Source organism: Stenella coeruleoalba, assembly GCF_951394435.1.
Source record: "Stenella coeruleoalba genome assembly, chromosome: 21".
NCBI classification, from domain to species: Eukaryota; Metazoa; Chordata; class Mammalia; order Artiodactyla; family Delphinidae; genus Stenella; species Stenella coeruleoalba.
In genome coordinates, this window is record NC_137167.1 from 34,360,565 (window position 1) to 34,386,314 (window position 25,750).

The window sequence follows — 25,750 nt, forward strand, 5'->3', positions numbered from 1 at the left end:
TTCTTCTTTATCAGTATAAAGGGCATAAGCAAAAGCTACCTGGCTCCTACAGAACTGACAAAAAAGCCCTTGGTAACAAATCAAAGGGGGCAGGCACTGTAGAACAAGACAGTTTTCTCAACTACCTTCCTAATGCTTTTTCAGAATCTCAAGTTCCATCTTGAAATTCATTAATAAAACTCATTGATGTTAGTTCTCACTGAAAGATGGTAACATTTGGAGTAACAAAATGTTATTAGAGTGCAACTTCTAGGACAGTGTTATTCGAGGGCAACTTCTAGGACTCAGCGTGTAAAATACAGTTCACTACTCTTGACCTCTTAAAATGTATGAGATAAAAAAAACCTGTAATGCCAGCTTTTCATAGTAGTGTTGCCAAATGATGGAATATCTTATTTCTGAGGGAAATACACTTGGATCTTACAGGGAAAAATGAAGTTGCTCTCTATTCTAATGGCACACAACCGAGTTCATTACCTGTGGTCTGTAGGCGAACGGATGTTTCGCACCTGGTGGCATGTTCATTATAAATGGAGTTTTGATCTTCTTTTACCATTATCTGCAGATGAGATATTCACAGGGGGAAATCAGTTGGAAGCAGTGTAGGAAAAGAAGCAGTGAATACCTGAGTTAATCTGTAATTTCGGCCCTGGACTATTTTTTTACAGAATCCTCCCCATGATATTATTTACTGGCTCTAAGCTATTTGCATTTAGCTATTTGTCTAACACTACAAACTAATATATAAATATAAAAATTGTCACTATAAACTAACTTGTATGTATATATATGTACGTTTATATATATATATGTAAGTTTCACATACATATGTATATATATAATCAGATCATCCTTTAGAACAAACAAGTCCATACTTCACTCTCTTAAGGAACGTTTATCAGTGATTTTGTCTAATTCAACTTTAACATTTTAAAATGAATTCCAGTTCCCCTCTGTCATAAAGAGCTTCATGGTTGGTATCTTTGATTACACATTTTTCTTCTTCCTATGCAGGTTAATCCAAGGTATTGTTTTTGTCATATCACTTTAAATTTTTTTTTCTTTTTAAAAATATTTATTTACTTATTTATTTGCTCACAGCCCTTCAGGGAGTACATTGAAGCTGCAGAACACAGTTTGTCTTTAGCCTGCGTTCAGAGCCCGTCCAGCCTGTGTAGGTCTATAACAACTTACACCCAGTCGCTTAAATGAAGTGACTGATCCTCTTTCAGTTCTCCTCCACTTGGGAAGGGCACTGGTCCTCCAGCTGCCTCCTCTCAGCCTTCTTCTTTTCTGTCTCAGAGCCCTTCGCCTTCCTGGCACCCTTATCCAGATAGCTTTAGTCTCCAGTAGCTTAAATTCCACCCAATATTCCTCACTTTTCATAGAGTTTATTAATTTGCTACATCTACATGGTCCCTTGTGACCATCCTTGACAAGAAATGGAATTAATAATAAAAGCTTACTTAAATCTGTTAGTCATGTCCTCTTAGCTTGCTTGAGGGTAATTGTCATGTAATAAACTCTCTAACTATTTATTGACTGAGAATTCAAAGGACAGGTAACCTTAAGCTGCAGCCTTCCATGGTCAGCTCATTGATCCATACTGACCTTAGATACACTGTGGATCGAATTAGCAAAATATTATTGTTCTTTTTATTGTGCTCAAGAATGCTGGGACAATGGATTTTCTTCCTTGAATCTCTAAAGGGCCTTAAGGTCCATAAATATTGATACTGTGTATGTCTAAAGATGGGTCAATTTCTGAAATAATATTAATGTGTTCATGCAGTTACCTTTGAAGAGAATATGGATTTTGATTTACCTGCCTATAAATATTAAATTATCTGAAGTAACTAATGTGGTTATTTCTGTGTTGGTTTATAATAAACATTTCATTCAGTGAAAATGAAAAACAAGGTATTTTGTTAGCAATTGCTTTTAAACTGGTTTTTCAATTAAAGATGACTGGAGGGACTTCACAGCTCATAGCAGTATGTTGGGGAGGTCAACTTTTGTGTTTAAAAGAACTTAGGGGACTTCCCTGGCGGTCCAGTGCTTAAGACTCCACGCTTCCACTGCAGGGGGCACAGGTTCGGTCCCTGGTCGGGGAACTAAGATCCTGCATGCCGCGCGGTGCGGCAAAAAAAAAATAAAAGAACTTAGGTAACATGAGAGTTACCTAGAGGCCTTTCTAACCAAAAAATACATCCTTTAGCTACATCTTATGTAGAAGAAATACAAGTGCTTGAAATTCCTAATGACCACTTCAGTGTTTTCTGGAAGTATATCTAGCAGATGCAATAAGCTATCCAGCTGTGTCTCATACAAATAACTTATTTTATGTGACGTGATCTTCCATTGTCACTTCATGTATTAAGTGATCTCCGTGGCCTGGAGTCAAGGATAGCCAGGTTGTGATGGAAGAATGACCCAAAAAATGGGGCAGTGGGAGACTTTAACAGCCAGGGGAAAAAGCAGCTATTAGCTATTGGAACGGTGGAGGGATTTCCAAAACAGGAAGACAAGCGGCAGAGATAAACTCGGATTAGATGCCGTTACCTGAGATTTGACCCACGGGGCAAATTCAGAAAAATAAACTACTGTGATGTACACATGCAAAGTTGTGTGGCCTGTATTTGCCAACCCTTTTTAGAGCACGTTCAGTTGTGTTCGTTCCTCAAAATGGCAGCTTCTGGTGTAGAGAGTAACTTGATCCAGTGTTTGTGAGAACTGTACCAGTTTGATTTTATCCTCATGAATTCAAAGTATAGCTTCAAAGTGAAACCACTTCCTCCTCTACAGCCCCCCTCCTCCCCTTACAATGTCCTGGTTCAGTTTAAATGGCTCATTTGAGCCTGATTAACGTAAGTGCTCCAGCTCCTTTGAGTTAGAGAATGTTGTATCCTTAGCTACTGAGGAGGAAGAGACCTGTTCCTGTACCTTCTAGGTTCCGGCCGGTCTAAGAAGTACATTGATGCGACACGGATTAACAGGAGAAAAATCACACAAAAGTTTAACAACATGTATGCGTGGGAGAGACCCTGATTCACCAAAATGGCTGAAACTCTCACCTTAAATACCATCTTCAGTTAAAGACGAGAGAGAATGTTGTGGGTAGTGGTTTGGGACCTTAAAGGGGAGGAGGGCAGTTGACATAAAGATGGAAAAGGCAAATGTTTGATAAAGGAATGGTCGCTAGGCTGTGTACAGACACGGGAGACAGAGAGCAATCTTAACAACGCAGTTCTGTGTCCACACACCTGGCTCGTACTGTAGGTAGTTACCTGTGGTGACAGCTCCCTTCTTGCAAGAGGTCCTCTATCTCTATTCTTTAGGCAGTTAGGGAGAAGTTCAAGCATTCTTCCTGAGTCCTTGGGGCCTCGATTGTTTTCACCTCAAAAGAATCCACATGCCAAGGAGATCTTTTGGGGTGGCACATTGTGTTCCCCTGCAGTGGCTTGCACCCAGTGTAGGCCATGGGTGAAAACAGAATTACTGGCTAGGGTAAGTGAGAGCCTGTCTCTCATTAAGGTGGACTAGAAAAGTGTCTGGTAAGAAGGTGAGAAAATGAGAAATTATCAGTAAACCTAGCTTGGAGCTTGGTCATTGGTCAAAAACAGGATATTCTAAATAGGACAATGGGAAGAAAGATGGACTCTGCCAATGGAATGGAAACCGGAGCAGGTGGAGCGACTGCACTGGGTCCGGGGGAGGAGCCTGCCTTCTGGGAATTGTGTGGCCATCCTGCCTTGAGAAAGCTTGGCTTTACCTTCAGACCGTGTCCTTGATAGTTGTCTCAGTTTTTATGAGTGGTGTCGACTGACTGTCCAGGCACGTGGCTCTGACTTTAACTGACAGCATGAATCACTCTCATTCCATATACTTGTTAGGAAATTTGATCTTTTAATCAGTACCACCTGTTTGAAGAGGAAAAACAAAACACCACCACAAAACAAATCAGCTGTATTCATAGGGATCCATTTCTTTAGGTTAAAAACAAGCAGAACAAAACAAAAAGACCCGTAAATTATTCTAGACAGTCAGAAAGCTGGGTCTCATCCCTTTGTCTTCCTCTGCTCTGCACTCTCGTGATACTCTCTGTGAATTATGCTTTGGTGTGAAATGATTCTTCCATATGTATTTATAAGAAATAATTCAGCAAAGTTGAATTCACTATTACGTAGATACTTAAGAATAGAGGATTGCAATCAGACATATCTGTTTTTAGCGCTAATTACTCTGCTAATTTCTAATTATGCAAACTTAGAAAAGTTGAGTAAACCTTTTGATCCTCATATCACTTTCTTATTAACAATAATTAAGTGGTTATAAGGATCAAAATAAGGTTGTGTGTATCAGGTACTTCAGAACAGGTCAGTATACAGCATGTCACTGACAAAACGTAGATGCAGGTGCTTATATAGTTGTCAGGGACATTATTGACCAGAGAGAAGCCAGCTGGGAAAGAAGTCCTCCTGGATCTCATTCCCAAGACTGCTGTTCTACTCCTGACCAGCTCAATTCGCTTTTATTTTCATTGATAACTCAACTCCAGCAACTTTATAGGATTTCCTTTTCTCTGGGCAACTGTGAAGCACTGAGTCAAATTTGTAACTCTCTCAAGGCAACAGTATACAATTCTGGGCACCAAACTCATACCTGTTCTTATTTCTCCTATCTGATTTTCCTTTATGATTATATTATATCTAAATATCTATTTGGTTATTTATATATAATATGATAGATTTTAAATTAATTGTTTTGAGAAATGTTTTAAATTCTTTATAAGTTTGAAGTGTAGATAAGTTATCCCTTAACTAAAAGTATAGAATATTGATTAAAAGAAAAAAAAAAGTTATTCTTTGTAAATAGGTGGAAACATGGATTACAAAATAGCTTCTTCAGCTTACTGGTCAACTGAGGACTTGTATTTATTCTTGGATTAGGTATCTTGACGTGCCCTTTATCCCGAGAAACTATAGAATTCAAAATCTACAAATAAGTACCTATAGATTCGGAAGCATTTTATTCACCCAATTCAAATAAATATTTCCTTTATCAAAATTTCCACAACTTTCATCTGTTTTGTATTCTTTTATAACATAAACTGCTTATCACTAGTCCCTATTAAAGTCTGAAATTTCTATCATGAATAATGTAGTCTAAGCATAATCAGGCCATGCTCTATCAGTATTGTTTTGTTCTCCTCGTTGTTAGGGTGATGTTTGTACATAAAATAAGCCCACATGGTAATGATACACCTTGATACCAGTCAACTGACTAGTGAAGCCAATTCATTGTAAAAATCGTTTGGCGTATATTAATATAGCTATCAGTAATCAGTCAAATCGAGGGCTTTTAAAAACTTCCATTTTTAGATCTTAACCACATTTGTATACTTTATACTGTCCATATTTCTAAATAAGAGAAAAATGGAATAAATTGATGTAATTTGAGTATGTTTTCCTACTTTGCATTAGTATTAGATTGTTTCTAACATATCGCATGAAGATCAAGGATTCGTTATTTCATTTCAAGTGTATTTAGAAAACTTTATGATTCAAAGGATGTTTCATATTATGATTTGTGAAATAAAGACTTGAGAATTTCAAATGTCCTTTTAAAGTTTTGCTTCATTGATTTTTTTTCAATTGTCCTGATAGAATTCTGTAACTCAGGGCATACTGGTATTAAATAAATTATTGGGTATTAAAATTTAAATTACAAATAAAGTAAAAAAAAAAAAGAGAAAAATAATATGTGAAGGCATTTTGCCCAGGATAACCCTGTATCTGTTGCTTCAGAAGTCAGATTACCTCTAAAAATCAGAATCTGTATAACTAATGATTTTTCTCTCTGCAGTTACCAGATTATTTGTCTCCTCTTAGAGAAATGCATACTGGAGAGTTTGGTTCATTAGTCTTTTTCCTATTTTTTTTTTTTCAGTTCAGTAAATGCTATACTCTTTTCTATTTTCACTAGCTCTTAGCACCTTAAAATCTGTAAGTTATTACGCATTGAGTACCAACATGTAAAGAAAGAATTTCAAATCAGTAATTTTCCAATATTAGATTTTAGGCAAGAATTACTGCTTCTCTGGTAGGATGTTGGATTGCCAGAAAGACCCCTTACCACAAACTAGGTACCATCATCTCAGTCCATACCTAGAATCCTCTCATTATCTGTAGTTGCTGCATCGTTCAAATAGCTAGATCTGCAGTCATGTTCCTATGACTGTTTAGTTATGACTGTTGGGATTTTTTGTTGTTGTTTTTGTTTTTAGTCTCATTAAAATGTTCTTTTGGGCTTCCCTGGTGGCACAGTGGTTGAGAGTCCGCCTGCCGATGCAGGGGACACGGGTTCGTGCCCCGGTCCGGGAAGATCCCACATGCCATGGAGCGGCTGGGCCCTAGAGCCATGGCTGCTGAGCCTGTGCGTCCGGAGCCTGTGCTCTGCAACGGGAGAGGCCACAGCAGTGAGAGGCCCGCGTACAGCCAAAAAAAAAAACAAAAAAAAAAGTTCTTTCCATTGACTCTTCTACTTTCTTCCATTTTGTCAGCAATGTCCTTCACTTATGTTCCTCTTTTACTTCTGTTTTGTTACCCATGATTTCAGTAGAACTGCCAGTTTCCTAAACTTGGATACAAATGCACACTATCCTCCTTGAGTCCTCAGTTCATGGCCAGATCCTTCGAATGTGCTTCAGTTACATACCCTTCCACACTCTCAAGAAATTTCCAGTCTAGTTATCCTTTTTCTTTTGTTTTTCAACCTCTACTTCTGTAGTGGATTCTTCCCACTAGATTTTAAATAAACAGTTTTAAAATCCTATGACACTTTTAAAAACACAGAGATCTTTGTCCAGTTTCTCATCACCCTCCAGCTAACTCCAGCTATGTCCGTCTCTCTCTAGAGACATATGATGCGCTATATATATCATACTAGACTAGATACATGATATGCTGTATAGTAGAGAGTATATTGTGTTTTGACCCCAAATGCTGATAAAATTTAGCATGATGTAATACAAATATAAAGTTACTTAAGTGAAAAGTAAATAATAAGAAGAAGCACTGTTACATTCTAAAAATTAAAAAAAAAAATCTTTTAGACTGTATTTTATTTTGCTGATATAGCTTAGTTGTCTTTTGAATTGATGGAAGAAATTTATCTAACTGTGTGACTAGTTTCTGAGACTCAGTTTCTTTACCCTTAAAAATAAGGGGTTGTCTCTGGTAAGCTCTATTATACTAGGATGGTATAATATATGGTATAATATAATGGTATAAACCTTATTAGTTTCCCTTGGCCAGACAAAAATATGTTTATGCTTTAATATTTTTACTATGTACCTATTTTTAAAGACAGTAGGAATGCTCTTCAAAGATGTATGTTTCTGGAAGGCTTTGGAAAATTTAAGTATATAATTAGTTTACACTTAACTACCTTCCCATGAACAAAGTTTTCAGGCATACTGAATCAAGGTGTAGAAGAAATTGTGAAGAATCTTTACTATTTTCTTATTGGCTTGTGTAATGCAATCTTTTAAAATTGCATTTGAAACAACATTTATTTACAAATTTGCTGGATATAAGATTTTTTTATTTGTTTAAATATACATGTAAGAGGATAACCTTAATTGCTGTATTTCAAAATCCAGGGGGAATTTAGATTTATTTTTAAATATGTCTTTAGTGTCCAGTTTCCAAAAGATAGTGTATTCTAAATTTAGGTGGTAATTTTTGGCACTCTTGTTCTAATTACAAATATACTAAGAATACTAATGTAACTTAAAGCAACGGATCTGGGTTAGTCTAGGTGGATGTTTGCTTGCAAGTGAAATCCCGGGTTCGAAAAAAAGTGTGAAGAAAAGTTTGATGGTGATACAGGTCTTTGGAGTAAAATTGTTAGTCTTTACTAGTCATGAACTGTAGTTTTGCCAAGAGTACGTCTGCACAAGGTCTGTTAGGAAAGAGCTGGAGAAAGTCATAATGAATCTGTGATTTTGTATCACCCAAGAAAGAAGACAGATCTGAAACAGTTTTCCTTACACAGGGCTTAAGATACAAATGTATGCATCACTTTAGTGATAATGAAAACTGACTTCGTGACCTCAAGTCATCTTTCAAGGATGTTTTCATGGAAGGCCAGGGAATTGCAACGTTATGTAGAGTGGGTTAAACTTGCCACCTTTCTTTTATTCATTTTTAGAGAGTGGATTCAGTCATGCTGTTTTATATTGTAATTTAAAATCTTGGTTGAGCGTGAGGTCCTGGCGTTGGCATGTCACACACCCGATGTGCAATTTGGTTGTTTCCTTTCAGCTTGACCTTCTGCTGTTCTGTGTGTTTACTGGTTGGACATTTCACCTGTTCCTCTTAGTTTAGTAAAGCTACAAATAGGAAGAAGTAGAAAGGTTAGCCAATCAAAATGCAGAGTATGGATAAAGGTCAGGGTGGTGGTGCATGCAATTCTAATTCCCAATACATATCAGACAATAAAAATCTGACACCTCATTCTTCTGGCAAAAACCGTAATAATGGAATTGAAAATACTGTGCAAATTATTTTTTCATACAGGACTGTAGAGTTGAAATAGAGTAATAGTATTTGTCCATTTTCATTAAACTTTTAGAATTATACTCTGATGCTTATGAAAAAGAAGCCATACATGCAAAATAGAAAACCAACAGATGTATATTTGAAAGTTCCAGAGTTTATACATTTCCTCTTTACTCATTTATGAATTATAATTTCAATTATATATAGGCAAAATGAAGAGTGGGTAAGATGATTCATAAAGACTTAGAAATCCAAAATTTGAAATAAATTAAACGGTGACAAAAGTTGTTGATGACTTAATAAGTTAATTGTTCTTATCACTTAAGTTATAGCATTTACACATAGTTCTTGGCATTTGTGTAAAAGATTGTGGGGTATATGAGTCTGAATGATGGCTTCCCGAAAGATATGCACATCCTGCTACCTGGGATCTGTGATCCTTACCTTATATGGCAGTAAAAGAGACTTTGCGGGTATTATTAAATTAAGGATCTTGAGATGGGAAGGTTATCCTTAATTATCCAGATGGACCCTAAATTCCATCACTGTGTCCTTATAAGAGGAAGATAGAAGGAGCTTTTACAAACACACAGAGAAACAGGCAATGTGACCTTGGAGGCAGAGATCAGAGTGGTATGGCCACAAGCCAGGGAATGCCAGGAGCCACCAGAAGCTGGAAGAGGCAAAAAATGCATTATCCTTTAGTCTCTGCAGGGAGCATGGCCCTGCCAACACTTTGATCTTGGCCAGTGAAACTAATTTCAGATTTCTGGCCTCCAGAGTTATAAGAAAATAAATATATGTTATTTTAAGCCACTAAGTTTATGGTAATTTGTTACAGCAATCATCGGAAATTAATACAGAGGACATTTGTAGTAAAGGAGTGAAGCTCTGCGAACGTTTTTGCTGAAAGCAATCTCCCTTTTAATTGTGTAAAGAGAGGGGTTTATAGGAGTTTATAGATTAGAATCATAACTAATCCAATCATCAATTCAAACTCCAACATTTCATCTCATCTTAATATGTAGTATAGATCAGATAAGTCATCCATATTCTAACAGTACAGTACCTTAAGGCTCACTAATGATAGCATAGAGAAATAAGCACTGCTTGTGGAAGGAAGGGTCCTTGAAATGGGTCCTGGTTGGCTGACAGAGTGAACCTCCTTGCTTCTTAAATTTTTCCAAGTGTTCAAAGGAGAGGAAGAGTGCTGTATCGAAAAATTTCTTCCTGTAATTCAGGGTATTTATTGTGAAGGAGAGGGGTGATTGAAAAATATCAAATCTGGGTTAAGGAAGATAAGCCTGGTGGTGTACCTTGGTGAGGATGATGAGGAAAATGAAACTCTAGACATCTGGAATGTGAAAGTTTAGAATGGGAATTATGGGGATAAGGAAAACGTGGGTGGGAAAGTGCCCAAAATACAATTTTACAGTCTTTTTAAAAACATGTCAGCTCAATTAGAAGCTAGTGATACAAAGTAGGTAGGGCCAAAGGGAACTCACATTACAGCTTACGAGGACTGCAGGGGACGTAGTGTCTCCAGGGACGAGCAGTGAGGGGAGAGAATGGTCAGAGGTGAGGGTACAGGGTGTTTTGCTAATAACTGACCATGAGGTCCGGAGGGCCCATGGGAAGAGTTTCGGAGTTGGAGAGTAGTGATGGATGAGGTTCACTAGGGAGAAGTAGAGTGAACCAGATGACCAGGGCTTGCTTTGGTGACACACCAGGTGAGGAGCAGAGGGCAGGGTGAGGTTAGTCCCCTTGCTCTCAGGCAGTTTGTGGTGGCATGGCTGTGAGTGATGTGACAGGAAGGAGAGCTGGGGGCCCAACCAAGAGGAGACAGAGTTCCGGGGTTCCCACTTCATTGTTGCTTGGAAGGTGGAGGCCTCGGGAGAGGCCATGGTGCTCTGAGCTGGTAGAACTGCGAAGCTCCCTGTTATCTGCAGCAGATGTGGGAACGGAGGTCAACAGAAGATTCATGCGCCTCAAATCTCAGAGGTCCTACTCGGTCCCTGCTTATTAAAAAAAGAAGGCGGGTGCAGGATTTAAATACAAGGTCATTGAGATACATCCTCATCAATCCTGTGTTAGGGCCGTGGAACTATTAACAGTAGTCATGACAATGCTGCTTCACGGAATGTATCGTAAGAGGTTAGACAGCATATTCATACCGCTCAGCAGGGCTGTAGCTAAACCAGGTCAGGCCATTATATTTTCTGGTTTACTGACCAAAAATGATCTTCTTTATGGCTAAGAACGCTGAAGAATTCACTTGCATAGTGCATAGTACTGCAGCCTTGGCAGAAGTGGCAGATATAAAGTTTTACTTAAACGTTTATATCTAATCTAATTACCGAGTGCTGCAGCCATGTTACCACATACCACCCCCCAGCAAGAACAAGAGGCACGTTTAAGACATTCTTCTGAGACACAGCGCTTCTGTTGAGAAAGTTGTATTAAAAAATAAATGTTACCTCTACTGTTCCACTTAGGATTCTGTTGTTATGAGAGAAGATCAAGCAATTAGGTTTCCTATGGCAGTGTGCACGCACGCACACACACGCGCACGCGCACGCGCGCGCGCGCGCACACACACACGCGCACGCGCACACACACACACGCGCGCGCGCGCACACACACACGCACACGCGCACGCGCGCGCGCGCACACACACACACACACACTGGCAGGGGAGAACACCAGGAATGATAACCCTAGAACACTTGCCAGTTCTCTAACTTTGTCCATATGCTCCTGTTTACCAACTTGAGTAGATAAGTGTGAAAATTTTTCCATAGTCAGTATGTGGGAAAATCAGAGTATCCAGGGACAGTTGTATGCAGATTTAAAATAGGGTACCAGGCTCATAATACAACTTAAAAATGTTTTATTCAGGTATAAACATCAAAGTGAGAAACTGTTTTTAAAGATCCTATCAGATTGTAATGCCATTTAGCATGAGAAAGTTTACCAAAGGAAACATTCAGTCCTGAGAGAGTTAGTGACTGAGGCCTGTCACACCCTAGCGCAGCATCACTGAGTCAGAGTGGCTTCGCTTCATGGCCCTTGTTCATTGCACGCAACACAGGAGATAGTCTGGAACAAGAAGTAAGATTACCAGCAATGCCTTTCAGATTAATTATCCTGAAAACATAATTAACCTTAACCAAACATTACCTTTTTTATGTGTATTTTTATAACGAGGGCTGGTAAGGTAGCGGGAGGTTTTATTGTGCTTCGTTCAGTAGAAATCATTCGGTTTTAATTGAAGGATTTAAAGGCTGAATACAAACATGCCTCTAATTTTGACTAGGGCTGTAGTGTTTGGCTTTTTTTTTTAATTGAAGTATACTTGATTTACAATACTGTGTTAATTTCAGTTGTACAGCAAAGTGATTCCGTTAAATATAGATATGTTTTTTCAGATTAGTTTTCATCATAGGTTATCACAAGACACTGAATATAGTTCCCTGTGCTATACAGTAAGTCCTTGTTGCTTATCTATTTTACGTGTAGCAGTTTGTATCTGTTAATCTCATAGGGCTATAGTGTTCGAATTTACAAGAATTTGGCATAAGTCATGTAGACAATGAAATGAAGAAATGAAAAGCAAATTAGCAAAACAATATTATGAACTGTAAATTCTCTACTTTGGGAAATGAATGGAAAAGTAAGGAGAAAAAGAATTAGAAGTCTTCCTCCAAATCAGTAGTTGAAAAGCCAAATAATAATGAATACCAGTGAGTGATGAATAAGGTGCCTTTGCCAAGTCAACAAAATGTTGATAATCTAGCAAGTCATAAAACAGCCCCAGTAAGGGGAAGGTGTGGGTTTATCATACATTGACATGCTCTCCCCACGGGCATTAACAGGAAGGATAAGAAAAAGGAAGAGACAGAATCCTGGTGTTGCTCGACGTGAAGTAATGATCACTCAGATAATTAGTAAAAAATGCATTCTCAAGTTACAGAAACTTACAGTGATGTCAAGCCTCAGAGGTACAGAGAAAGTGCCACATGGACAATACATTAAATGTACAAATAGTATCTCAGAACACGCATGCGGCTGTATTTTAATATTTTCACATTTCAATATAAGATACAATATTACATTTAAGTATTACCATTATATTTTCATATAATTGCCTCACATATTTTTTAAGGAGGCAGAGCATAATTAAATAATCAAACATATTTAATTAATATATTTATAGTCTTGCAGTCGAGGGATTTATGTGAGCGTATGCCAGTAATGTGCTTTTTTGCATGCCTATTTGATTCCCAAATGAAAAGGAAGTATTTTGTCAGAGCACAGGCTTGTTGACTTAGGTCCCTTATTCCTTATATTGTTTTCTGTGTGACTGCGAAAATGGAAGTAAAAGTAGTTTATTTTTTTGTGACTATATTGTCAGAGTTCCAGATCTTTCAATTTTTAATTAAATACATATTACTTGTAATTTTGTGTGAAGAATTTGATAATATACTTTAAAGATAATATCTATGGAGGAATGATTCTTAAGAGCAGGATAGAGAAAACAGATTCTTTCCTAACTACGTGTGTTGCGATTGTCAGCCTGAGGTTATGTTGAACATACAAACTGGAATTGAAAGAGCCAAGAAAGGAGAAGTCTGTGGAACTGAGGCAGAGAGGGATGGATGGGTAAAGAGGAGAAGATCGGTTGTAAGGGTGTAAGAGAAGTCGCCATGCATAAGCAAAGTCAAAACTAGGTCAGGTCCTAATTCAGTTCTAGTTCACCTGTGTTCCCTTGGAGACAGTTCCCAATGCACAAGTTGGGGACATGTACCCGAGAGGACCGAGCAGAGGCGGGAATCTAACAGAAGATTGTCAGTCAGAAAGGGGAATCAGTTTCTATACCTGATGATGTAGATAGTCCTTGAAGAGAAAGAGGCTGTAAAGGAAATTAACATCCAGGCAGTACTGTCTGTCTCTAGACACCTCTTCATTCCTTGGAGGGAAAAATTGTCTTCATGTTTCTGTGAAGCTGTGAACTGCTTTGAACGTTTGTTATTTACAACTCTGTGCATCCTTTCATGATTTTTCAACATCACAGTCTATAATGCCAAAGCAGTGTGGCAGAAATTAAGACAAAGAATAGCTTTGCCGCTGTGATGCTAATGACTCTTCTAAGTATTATCAAGTAGATAATCAATTTAACTGTAAAGAAGAAAAATCGATTTTTATAGTTACTCAAGTCCCAGTATCTGGACATAACTACTACCTGTCTTTCTTTCCTTGGGGTGGTATTTGCTAGTGTGAAAATAGTACATCTCCTTGTTGGATAGACATGAAGGGGTGAAATAAGTCTGAAGTGGAGGCTATACCTCCACTTCATAATCACAAAACAAAAATCCACCAACTCTAGGGCACCTGATTTGTGTTATCAAATCACCCATAAGACATATATACTTTTATGGGAGCTGAAAAGCTTTTAAAAGATGTTAGGAAAAAAAAATGAGCTAGAACTTAGGATGTTCAAACATACCATATCAAGACTGTGACTTAAATCCATCTCTGGGAAATTTTATTTTCAATTTGTAGCATAAGTAGGGCATTGATAGATTACTTGTCAATATTCCTTAATAAACAAAGGGAAGCCTAAATGAGAACAAAAATGGAATTGGCAGTACGGTAAAAAATGAAAAGTAAGAATGAGCTCCATTTTGAATTGCTGCAATTCATATTCATTGAAATCACTCAGCTCGATAACCCAGCCTTTTTAAATACCAAGAACAGAGTGTTGAAGAACTGTTGTTGTACTCTTGCCCAGTTAGATAATCAGTTCCTTTTTGTGGAAATAAAAGTAGCATCCTGGATTTGAGTATCTGACTTTGTGGCTTTTGCAAGTAGTAATGGTGCAGGCTTCTCAGGGTTAACTCTTGACTAGCTGGGCATATTCACAGACTTGTGTGGTTCAGAATTCAAGCCCAGTCTTGGCAAAGTATGTTTCATGCGAAGTTGGGTAAAACAGTACGGATTCATCCTGGGGGGGCGATGAATTATCCAAAAACCCATTTGACTGACAGTGGATCAGCCTAGATACCTGTGTATAAGGCAGACCCAGCACTTGGCAATTGAATTTTCTGGTTTAATGTAATTTTAGATAAAACAACCATAACCTTCATGACAAGGCTATTATTCCTTTTCATCAGTAGTTACATGCATTGGTTCAACATGAAGCATCCCTATGAGAGTAAAGATAGAATTGGAAACCACATGCAGTTCTTCAATTATATGTATTCATTGCTGAGGGTTTCCAGTTGACCCTTGCTTTCAATTTATACTTTTTTTTTTTTTTTTTTTTTTTTTGCGGTACGCGGGCCTCTCACTGTTGCGGCCTCTCCCGTTGCGGAGCACAGGCTCCGGACGCGCAGGCTCAGCGGCTATGGCTCACGGGCCCAGCCGCTCCGCGGCATGTGGGATCTTCGCGGACCGGGGCACGAACCCATGTCCCCTGCATCAGCAGGCGGACTCTCAACCACTGCGCAACCAGAGAAGCCCCTCAGTTTATACTCTTACATCTAATATGAGGAGGCATTTTTTGTTTGCAGAGAGAACAGGTCTACCTGAGACTCTTCATCCAGAACAGAAAAGAACCTTTGCATCATTGTATGTCTTCTCACTTATCATTCCATTATTTTTTCCTATAATACTCTCCTTTTGTCCCCTGAAAATAGCCCACTAATTTTGTGGCTTAGCCAAAGGAAATTTCCAACATATGCATAGGACAGTAAAGCCTAGATGAGCAGCATGAAGTGCTTTTAGCTCATTCGTTCATTCACTCACGCATCATCTTAGGGACATGTGTTGGTGGCTCACTATGAAAGACACTATACCATTTGCTGGTGATTAAAAAAAAAAAAAAATTGAATAAGCCACAAATGACTTTCAAAGAGGCTCAACTTCTTTTGAGCTATAAATAAAATAGTTTCAATCTAGAAAACATTTTTAACTTCAGATCAAAACTCTTCGAGGAGGCATGATTCACTTTGTTATAAAGCAGAAACTAACACACCATTGTAAAGCAATTATACTCCAATAAAGATGTAAAAAAAAAAAAACCTCTTTGAGGAGGGAACAACATATATGCCAGGTTCAGGGAGTTAACAGAAGCGAAGGCATTTGGGAAAAAAGTGAATTAGCATTTGTTTAATAGCTATGAAATGGGGCCTCCTTTGTTTAAAAAAAAACAACAAAATTGAAAAAAATGCATTGTTCCTAAATTTGACATCTCTGGAAGCTATTTTAAGTAGAAAATAGCTTATACGTAATATCCCTAAGCATGATTGTCTAAAATTTCTATGCCTCAGTTAATAAGTGTGAAAATACTATTAAATATGGTCTAACTGAACAATCTGATCCTACCCTCAATCACTGGGTCATCTTTCTCTATTCACAAGTTTCTGGAAAGCCTTGCCCATAGAAAAATCTGTTACAAATAGTGCATTCAGCGTAAAATGGTATTTTTTTTTCCCCAGTGATTTTTATCGTTTCTGGGAGAAAACTTCAATTAAATGTTGATGTGTTGATGGTCTTTAACACATCTTAAGAAAGCCTTAGCAGTAGCAGTTTCCACAGGCAGTGGCCGGAGCTGGAGAAGGATGGACAAAAGGAAACTAAATCCAGTCAGCGTGTGTGTGTGTGTGTGTGTGTGTGTGTGTGTGTGTGTGCGCGCGCGCGCGCGTGTGTGCCAAGAGGGCTGGAGGTGGAGGGGCTTCCCATGGATTCGCTGTAACTCTACTCCTTGTACTTCACATGCTTTCATGCTCTGTGCCCATATATTTTATTTATTTATTATACTGGCTGCTGGACTCAGAATAATTATCAAACTCCATGATTTTCATAATTTTATCTTACTCTGCATTTTCATTTCCATCTTTATATCAAACAATATTACACTGATTTTTGATCAGATCTTAATTTGAAGCTCAGTTCCTAGGCACTTCGGCCATTTTTCAAAATGCTAATATTATTGCATCATAGAACCTTTCAGAATAAAAATCCTGGCATCCAAATCAGACAGGCACAAAGACACTTCACAGGTGCAGTGTTAAACAGTAGAGTACACATAGGGTTGCCAGATTTTGCAAATAAAAATATATATTACCTTGGACATGGTTATACTAAAAAACTATTTGTTCTTTATCTGTAATTCAAATTTAATTGGGCATCCTGTAATTTATCTGGCAACTTCACAGTATAGACCTAAATGAAATACAAAACTAGGATAAGTAGATTAGGCACTAACTCTCCTGCCCATACACAAACTACCAAAAGGAAAGTTACTAGTTCATTAATATGAGTTTATTCTTATATCTCCAGCTTAGAATTTAATACATCAGAAAGTCATGTACTGAATAATTACAGCATGAGATTATCTACCTTAAATTGCTTTTAATGAAAGAAAGGAGGCCAGGGCTTATTCATAGGAAGCTTTTCATATGAAACTAGAAAAATCATGTCACCTGCATGTTTTAAGTAAATAACATTTGGCCCAAATTTTGAAAAATATAATTCCATTATTAGAAAAATAACTGTAAGAAAATAAGCTGGAGGGCTTCCCTGGTGGCACAGTGGTTGAGAATCTGCCTGTCAATGCAGGGGACACGGGTTCGAGCCCTGGTCTGGGAAGATCCCACATGCCACGGAGCAACTAGGCCCGTGAGCCACAACTACTGAGCCTGCGCGTCTGGAGCTTGTGCTCCGCAACAAGAGAGGCCGCGACAGTGAGAGGCCCGCGCACTGCGATGAGGAGTGGCCCCCGCTCGCCGCAACTGGAGAAAGCCCTCGCACAGAAACGAAGACCCAACACAACCAAAAATAACTTAATAAAATAAATAAATAAATTTAAAAAAAAAAAAAAAGAAAATAAGCTGGAATGGTAATCAGAGGAGGGAAGTATAGTCGATTTTATTTTTATTTTTTATCCTTTATTTTCTAATTTCTCTACTTTTAAAAATACTTTCTAAAATCTAATGAAAGATGAGATTAGAAAGTTCCGTGCTAAGAGTTATTTATAAATGTATACAGCTGGTTCTAATAGCAATAAACAAGTATTTTTATCCTTTAAATACTTAAATTTTTGTATTTTTAAACTTGAATTTTTTATCCTTTATATACTTTAGAAACTAAATGTGAGTCAGTTAAAAAGCGAGGAACCTTGCTTGTTCAGATTACAGTCCTGGACTGAACACTTCCTAGTTGTGTGTCCTTTTTATGCTTCTATTCCTTATTTGTAAAATGGGGACAATAATATTATCTAATTCAAAAGGTGGTTTTTAAGCGTTAAATGAGTTAGGGTACAATGAGTTAGTATCAAATCTGACTCATAGTGAGTGCTAATGGCAGTTATTTTTATTCTTATTCCTGTGTATAAAAAAGGATTTTTGTTTGTTTGTTTTTGTTTTTAATCCATTGAGCTAGGGGCTGCCTGATTAAGAAGATGCTGAGATACCAAAAGTTGCTGCTCAGCCGTTTGGGAAACAAACCCGGGGAGAAACTGTGGTGATGGGACAGCCCTAGAAAGGGCAATAAGAATAACAACTATGATTTCAAAATTCCCCTTTATCAGATTCCTAGCAAGTGCCACAAGTAAGTATTTAGCTGCCAGTAGCGACTTCCTGTTCCTGGTAGGCTTGAAACAGAAATAGCAAACTGTCTTAGCTCAGACAACAAAATACCATAGTCTGCGTGACTTGAACAACAGACTTTAATACTTACAGTTCTGGAGGTTGGGAAGTCCAAGATCAAAGGTGCCAGGGGATTTGGTTCTGGGTGAGGGCCCTCTTCTTGGCTTGCTGATGTCTGCCTTCTTGCTGTGTCCTCATATGGTGGAGAGAAGAAGCTCTGGTATCTTTTCCTTTTCTTTTAAGTGCACCACTCCCATCATGGAGGCTGCACCCTCGTGATCTTGTCTAAACCTAATTATCTTCCAAAGGCCCCACCTGCTAATACCATCATATTGAGAGGACTTCAAAGTAAAATAATTTGGTGGAGCACAGCCAGTTCGTAGCCCAGACCACTGCCATTTTGATTTAATATATTCATACTAAGCACCCTTCTGCATACAAAAGTTGACTGGGCTGCCATCCTCCAATAAGTGCAGGGTATCAGAGAACCCCTTACCTTTCATAAAGTTTGTGTTTTGTTTCTTCGTAAAGAGTTTTACCCTCAAATATCATTTTTTCCCACCCAACCCCTTCCCTTTTGTTTTCTCCTCAAAATTAAAAGTGAGAAAAGAAAAACGATACTCTGAAAGCAATTGGGAGCAGCAGTTGTCTATTCTAACTGGATTCGATCCATTGTTACTTTCCCCTCTATTATCACATCAATATTGCCTCAAAAAGATAGCATATGGCAGAGAGGAAAATGACTCACAATTGATATGCAAGCCAGCTGTGCATGTGTGATTTGTCTTCATGTGGGGTTAAAAATAAATTCCTGATCAGATTTAAATTTTATAGAGAAATATGTTTACCTGTATCCCAGATGCGTATAATGTCTGTTTTTATCCAAACACATGCTTTTTTTGGTAGTTAGAGGATTTGAAGACTAATGAGTAGGTAGAAGAAATGACTTCAATTTAGATGGAAAATAAAAGTTTGACAAGATTATTAAATTCCTCACATGAATAGCAGTCTAACAAAATATAATTTATAATTAGATTCTATGAAAACAAAGTATTTATCACCCTTTATAATAACTTAAGTGATAAAGAATAAGAAGACCAAAATCAAATAGGTGAATATACTTCTATTATAGCTTGCTATTTAAAAATATTGAAAGTATATATCATTTAATTTTAACATGAAAGATTATTTCTTTTTTAGAATTTTTAAAAAATTTTATTTATTTTAGGCCATGTTGGGTCTTCGTTGCAGTACGCGGGCTTTCTCTAGTTGCTGCGAGTGGGTGCTACATTTCATTGCAGTGCGCGGGCTTCTCATTGCGGTGGCTTCTCTTGTTGCGGAGCATGGCCTCTGGGCACGTGGGCTCAGTAGTTGTGGCGTGCTGGCTCAGTAGTTGTGGCTCGTGGGCTCTAGAGCACAGGCTCAGTAGTTGCTCCGTAGCATGTGGGATCTTCCCGGACCAGGGCTCGAACCTGTGTCCCCTGCATTGGCAGGCGGATTCTTAACTGCTGCACCACCAGGCAAGTCTGAAAGATTATTATTTCTAAGTGATCTCTATAAGAGAATATGTAGAAGTTCATGAATATATTTGTATAGTTTTACATAAGTAAACCTTAGGTTTAAAATATATTTTTGTTTGAATAATTTTAATGTATAATGGAAGAAAAAATCATTTTCTTGGTTTTCGAGAAAACTGCTTTTTCCTGGTTTAATATGTTTTGCTTATTACTAAAGCTAGCCTTTAAAGTAAAATATTGCAAAAATAAAAGAATACTGCATTAGGAGTAAATATTCATCGGGAATGTAATTAGATTGAATTTTCCCCTTCATTAAGCATATGGACAAATCACATGTGCATTTTCATTTCAAAAGTTTATTATAAGGAAAACACATAACTGTAATTATAAGCATTCTCGTTAATATATCTGTGATGTCTTGCCATTCTGCATACATGTCCAATTTCACGTCTACGTAGGCCATTATCTTGAATCGAGTTCCTGCTTTAGGGCAGATGGATCATCATTGTATGTGGAAGGCTTTCTGTCATGTACAGGCAGATATCCATAAAAGTAACATTGATGTTTAGTTACGAAAATCTTGGAATGTAAAGGCAGTTAATGAAGTGAGCAACTGTGTAGGAATCCTTTTGAAGTTACTGATTAAGATTTGTAATTTATTATGAGTCACTTTTTAAGCACGTACTGCAGGCTGCCTTATGACAAGACCTGGGTTACAACAGATTCAGTAGATAATAACGAGATTTTACCTTTTTTTATATGCACGGCAACACTGGAAATATTCAGATTTATTGATTTTTTCATCAGATATTTTAAACTCAACATGAGGTAGAATATAGATACACATTTGGGGTCCACACAACACATATAGTAGCTGCATTCTGTAATGATACACTTACTCTTTTTATTAACATTTTGTAGGTGGGAAAACAGGAGTGATTAATGGCAATATAATTAAGTAATTCGCCTAAGGTTACACAGTGAGCTATTGCTGCTGGTAGAGATTTTTAAAAATTTATTTATTTTTATTATTTTTTAAATTTTTATAAAATTTTTAAAGATTACTTGCCATTTAGTTATTACAAAATATTGGCTATATTCCCCATGTTGCACAGTATATCCTTGAGCCTGTAGTACCCGAGGACATTACTTTTGAAGTGAAGTCTGCCAAATATGTTGGTTTCTAAGAAGAATTTCCAGATGTTCTTGGAAAGTTCTATCTACTTGAAAGCAGAAAAACGTGTCTTTTAGTTTGGCCTCCGTATGACTTAATAAAATGTCAGTGCACAGGATGGGTGATAAATGAATGCTTTGAAGGAAAAATGCCACGATCTTAAAAAATATTTTTTCCCCAAATATTACTATGAAGCTTTTCTGAGTGTGAGTTCAAGTGATCCATGTCTCATTCTATTCTGAAGACGCTTTCCTTCTCAGCAGTGCCTTTAGTCAGAATACCTTCGATATGTAATAATCGATGAGCGAAATAAACATGGTCACTGCTTTCAAAAATCTTTTACTCTGGTCACGTTCATCAAATAAGTACTTAAGTAAGTATATTTACAAAATGTCGTAAATTCTCCGAAGGAAAATGACAAGTTCTGTAAGAGGGTCTAATGATACATATGTCCTGGTACCACATATATGAAACTTTCAAAAGCAAACCACAAAAATAATATCTTTATTCATTAATCGTACATACATAAGAGGTAAAAAAAAAACACAAAAAACAACAACAGAAAACCTCGTCTGGTAACGATGCATGTTAAAGAAACCCAGAGCTTGGCAGTAAAGGGGCAAAACCAGATTTTTTTATGCAGGAACTGTTGCCGTAGGGGCATAAAGACAGCATAGACTCATGCTCAGTTCCAGTACAACAAGCACAGGTGGGGATTTACAGCCAAGGAGAAACATCAAGGGTATATTCTGATTAAATTGATTTGATAGGATTCTTGCTGAAGGCAGGTCAGGGGTGACCAGGCGTCACCTGAGAGATAGTGAGGGGTGCGAAATGTGACCAGATATCATCTAGAGTAGGAGATTCTGACTATACTCATTTAGCAGAATTTTTGCTAAAATTAGGTCATGCAAAGACAGACCTGGAAGTCCAAAAGTTGAGGCCTAGTTGAGGATTAACCCTTCAGGGTTAAGAGGACCCTGACTAAAGTTTGGTCAGGGAGAGAGTCTTTGTCATTGTGCTGAGTGTTGGAGCCATTCGATTGTGCTGAAATTGATCATGTAATAACTAGTAAGTTGATGTTAACCCATGCATGAAAGTGACCCATGCGTCATTGAAACTGTGTAACTCAGGCTGGGACTCGAACCCACGTTCTTTTAACTGAGATCACACACCTGGTCTCAGGAGTTAATGAAGCTCAGGTTCTTGATGCCTGTCACAGAAAGAATTCCGTGAGAGACAAAGTGATGGGTAAGAAGTGGATTTATTCAGAGAGAAACACACCCCACAGACAGAGTGTGGGCCATCTCAGAAGGCGAGAGCCGCCGCAGGGTATGGGGTTGTCAGCTTTTATAGGGCTGGGTAATTTCATAGGCTAATGAGTGGGAAGAGTATTCCAGCTATTTTGGGGAAGGAGTGGTGATTTCCAGGAATTGGGCTGCCACCTGCGTTTTGACCTTTGTGCTTGGCCTCGGAACTGTCATGGTGCCGGTGGGTATGTCATTTGGTTTGCTGATGTGTTTAAATGAGCATATACTGAGGCTCAGGGTCTAGTGGAAGTCAGACTCGTCTGCCATCTTGGACCCATTTGGTTCTAATCAGTTTATGTCGTGTCCTTGGGCTGTGTCATTCTTTTAAAGGTTGTGCCCTGCTCCCTTCCCTCCTGTTTCACTATGTTGCTTGGTTAATTTACTTAATTTTATTTAACTTTCCAGTAACCAATTAATAAAGTTATAAAATCTATAAAACAATTTTTGACAAACATTAAAAAAAAGAGTTTGTACTTGATGAGTACAGGAATAGATACAGGTTACTAGAATTACAAGATGTTAATTCCTTATCCAATATTTTAGTTAAGTAGTGAATAAATTTGAACTTACAAAACTTTTTAGTGCCAAAAAGATAAATTAGGACATTGAACTCAATGGTAACTGATTTGGAATGGGGAAAAAGTTCTCTATTACCTAGTAATATGAGTTTGGGCATATTATGTGGCCTCTTTAGCCCTCATCTCTATAAAGAATTGGAACAAAGCAATGTTTAAAAGAAAATTACAGTTGTGAAACTCTTTAATCGAGGGGAAGCTTACAGGGAAGACTAATATATAAGACAGAGCGAAAAAAAAAAAAAAAAAAGACAGAGCGATATCCTTTCTGCTTGTGACCTATTTTTTTCATTTTATATTCCACTGCCCAGCGCAGGCCTGTGGGGCATTGTACATGAAACATGTTCTGGAAAACCCTCAAACTCAAATTTAAAGTAACCACTAGGCTCTACGCAATTCTACGGAATGTAACTTTCGGTTGCCCAAAGTCACACATGGTATGAAATAACATTGTGAACAAGAATTAGAATAGAATAAACTTAAGGTCCATATTATTTTGTGATACAGATGTCTACTTAAATCTCTGTGTGAAAACATTCTCTTTTAAATTTGGGGTTCATCCTATCCTCAAACTGTTTCTTCTTAGGTCATTGTGAGCAAGTTGCAAGTAACTTCTGTATTAGACTATATAGAAAAGCCATTTGGGTTAAAGCACTCAAATTACTTCCTTAAATAAGATTTACTGGGACAGACAATATTAAAGGAGAGAAAAGAGTCCTATAATTACACTAAAATGTCTTAGGTGTTTCAACGAAGAAGCAAGGCCTCCCCGTGTCTGAGCCGGCAAACAGGAGGGGCTCAGAGCTAGGCAAGAATGTGTTTCTTACGGTGGATACCGAAACTGTTCTCTGTTAACAGTTTTTCTCACTGAAACGTCTGATACAGTTACCTTGAATACAGGCCAGGTATTTGTTTTTATATTTGTCAGGAAGCGTGAAGCCATAACAGTTATACAATACCCCACCCTCATCCTGTTCCCGCATTAAGCCCTCAGGTAAGTTTGTTGCCTACAAATGCTTAAATCTGTTTCTCTTAAAATATAGTTACGGTTATATAAGAAACATCTTCCCTCTGAGTCCAGAGATATCGTATAGTTTTCTCCCTGTTAATACAAAGAGAACTTGTCAAATGTGAAGATATCAGGAATATGAACATGGCAACACACTCATTTCACTGATGGGCCTGAAGTAAGCTTAACATCCACAAGAACAAAGTGTTGGAAACAAGGGGAGATAAGCCACTCCATTTCAAGCTCTTAACTTGTGCAGTGATTTGTATATACGATGATGCCAAATAGAGTTGTCAACCTAATACCTGTGCAGGAATGCTTCAAAAGCAACATGATATAATCAAATAAATATATATATATATATATATATATATATATATATATGAATCAAACGCTACTGCACCGTAGTTATGAAGTCGATGCCCATTTCTCAAGCAGAACAAACGTTCAGCTTTGGCTTCATTTAGTCTATTTTTCTAACAGTTTGAACACTTACAACAGTCTTTCCTTATTAAATTCCCTGTGTTCCCCTGCAGTTTACCATCCTTTTTAAAAAAGACAGATGTTTTCTGAATCTAGTCTCCATGTACCTGGTGTATTTAAACAGTGTTTCATTTTAAACAAACTTTAAAAGAATTGAATAATTAAATACAATATTTTATTAAAATACATGGTGATGAAATAATTTATACACTCTTAGAGATCCTAGACCTTTGGCAAGCTGATAAAACGAACAGATGGATCCTTTCTCAGAAAATGTACAAATACATGGAAATCCCACATTGTGGCATACAATTTCAGGATATTCATAGACCTTAGGTTAAAACCAATTACAGTGCATTTAGTTTTTGATATTCTGCATATTTCTCTGTTTCTGTTATTGCCCATTTCCATTGTTTAGCTATTAAGGAGAATGTTACAGCCTGCATAGCTCCTATGAAACTAGATTTTAAATAGTTTTATTGTTTATGGAATGAATGTGCAGGCGTAGACTAATTATTATCATGTCTGCATGATGTACCTTTTGACCTGTGTCTGTCCCCTGTCTTAAACTGTTTCAGAAGAAAGATTAAATAGAGTCTCTAAATGCAAGTATTTATCTAACGTTATATGCTATAAATTAATCATAAAGAATTTTATTTGTGTGGTGTATGTGTATTTATGACACTGAGGTATAAAAGAAAAACTGCTTTTCTGTTGCTACAGCAGACCACTTGGAGAGGTCTGTCCTGGGAAATGTGTTGCTTCTACAGGTCATTTTGGGTTCATTGTTATCCATTGCAAGGCTAAAAGAAAGAGCTGCAGAGCTAATTATTTACAGATGGAATTAACTGTATGGAAGTACGCCATAGTTATTCTCATCATGACCTCAGGTTCCAAACAATTTAAACAACCATGAGCAAAGAGCAGATGGTGCGTTCGCTCTTTAAAGTCATAAACATAAAGAAAAGTGTTCTTGAGGGACGTAGCCTCCCTGAAAGCAGTTGTGTGCATTGTCAGTACTGGGAAGAAGCCCAGTGCCCAGTACATGTTAAAAGTGTAAGATTGCTGTGAATTGAACCATACCAACACCTTTAATCTATTTGTAATAAATAAATATAATGCATTTGTCATTAACAACCTGGGGAAAGTGCAGATGGAGGGAATTACACCATCTCCATCTGTTTCTTGGGGAACTAAATTTTCTTAAGAAAAATCTACCTGCATGGATTTAGATATAAAAAAAGGGAGATACTGTGAAGGTGCTGAGCACTTTAATGCCCTCTAGAAGATACTGAGGCTAATGTATGAATTAATCACGCAGTCTTGTTCATTTTCCAGACTTTGATCCCCGATTAGCCTTGTTTTCAGCAGGAACGAATGATAGTCCTTGTGTTTTATTGCTCTTTTAACCTCAAACGTCAGGCCCCATGGCAAAATCTAATGCAAAAATAAAGTGAGTTACTGTTTC

At 37.6% G+C, this 25,750-nt stretch overlaps 1 long non-coding RNA gene across 2 annotated transcripts in view; it reads left to right on the forward strand.

Moving 5' to 3' along the window:
• LOC307179844 overlaps positions 1 to 25,750 on the forward strand; it is a 914,229-nt gene that overhangs the window by 8,448 nt on the left and 880,031 nt on the right. The gene's annotated exons all lie outside the window — the stretch shown is intronic.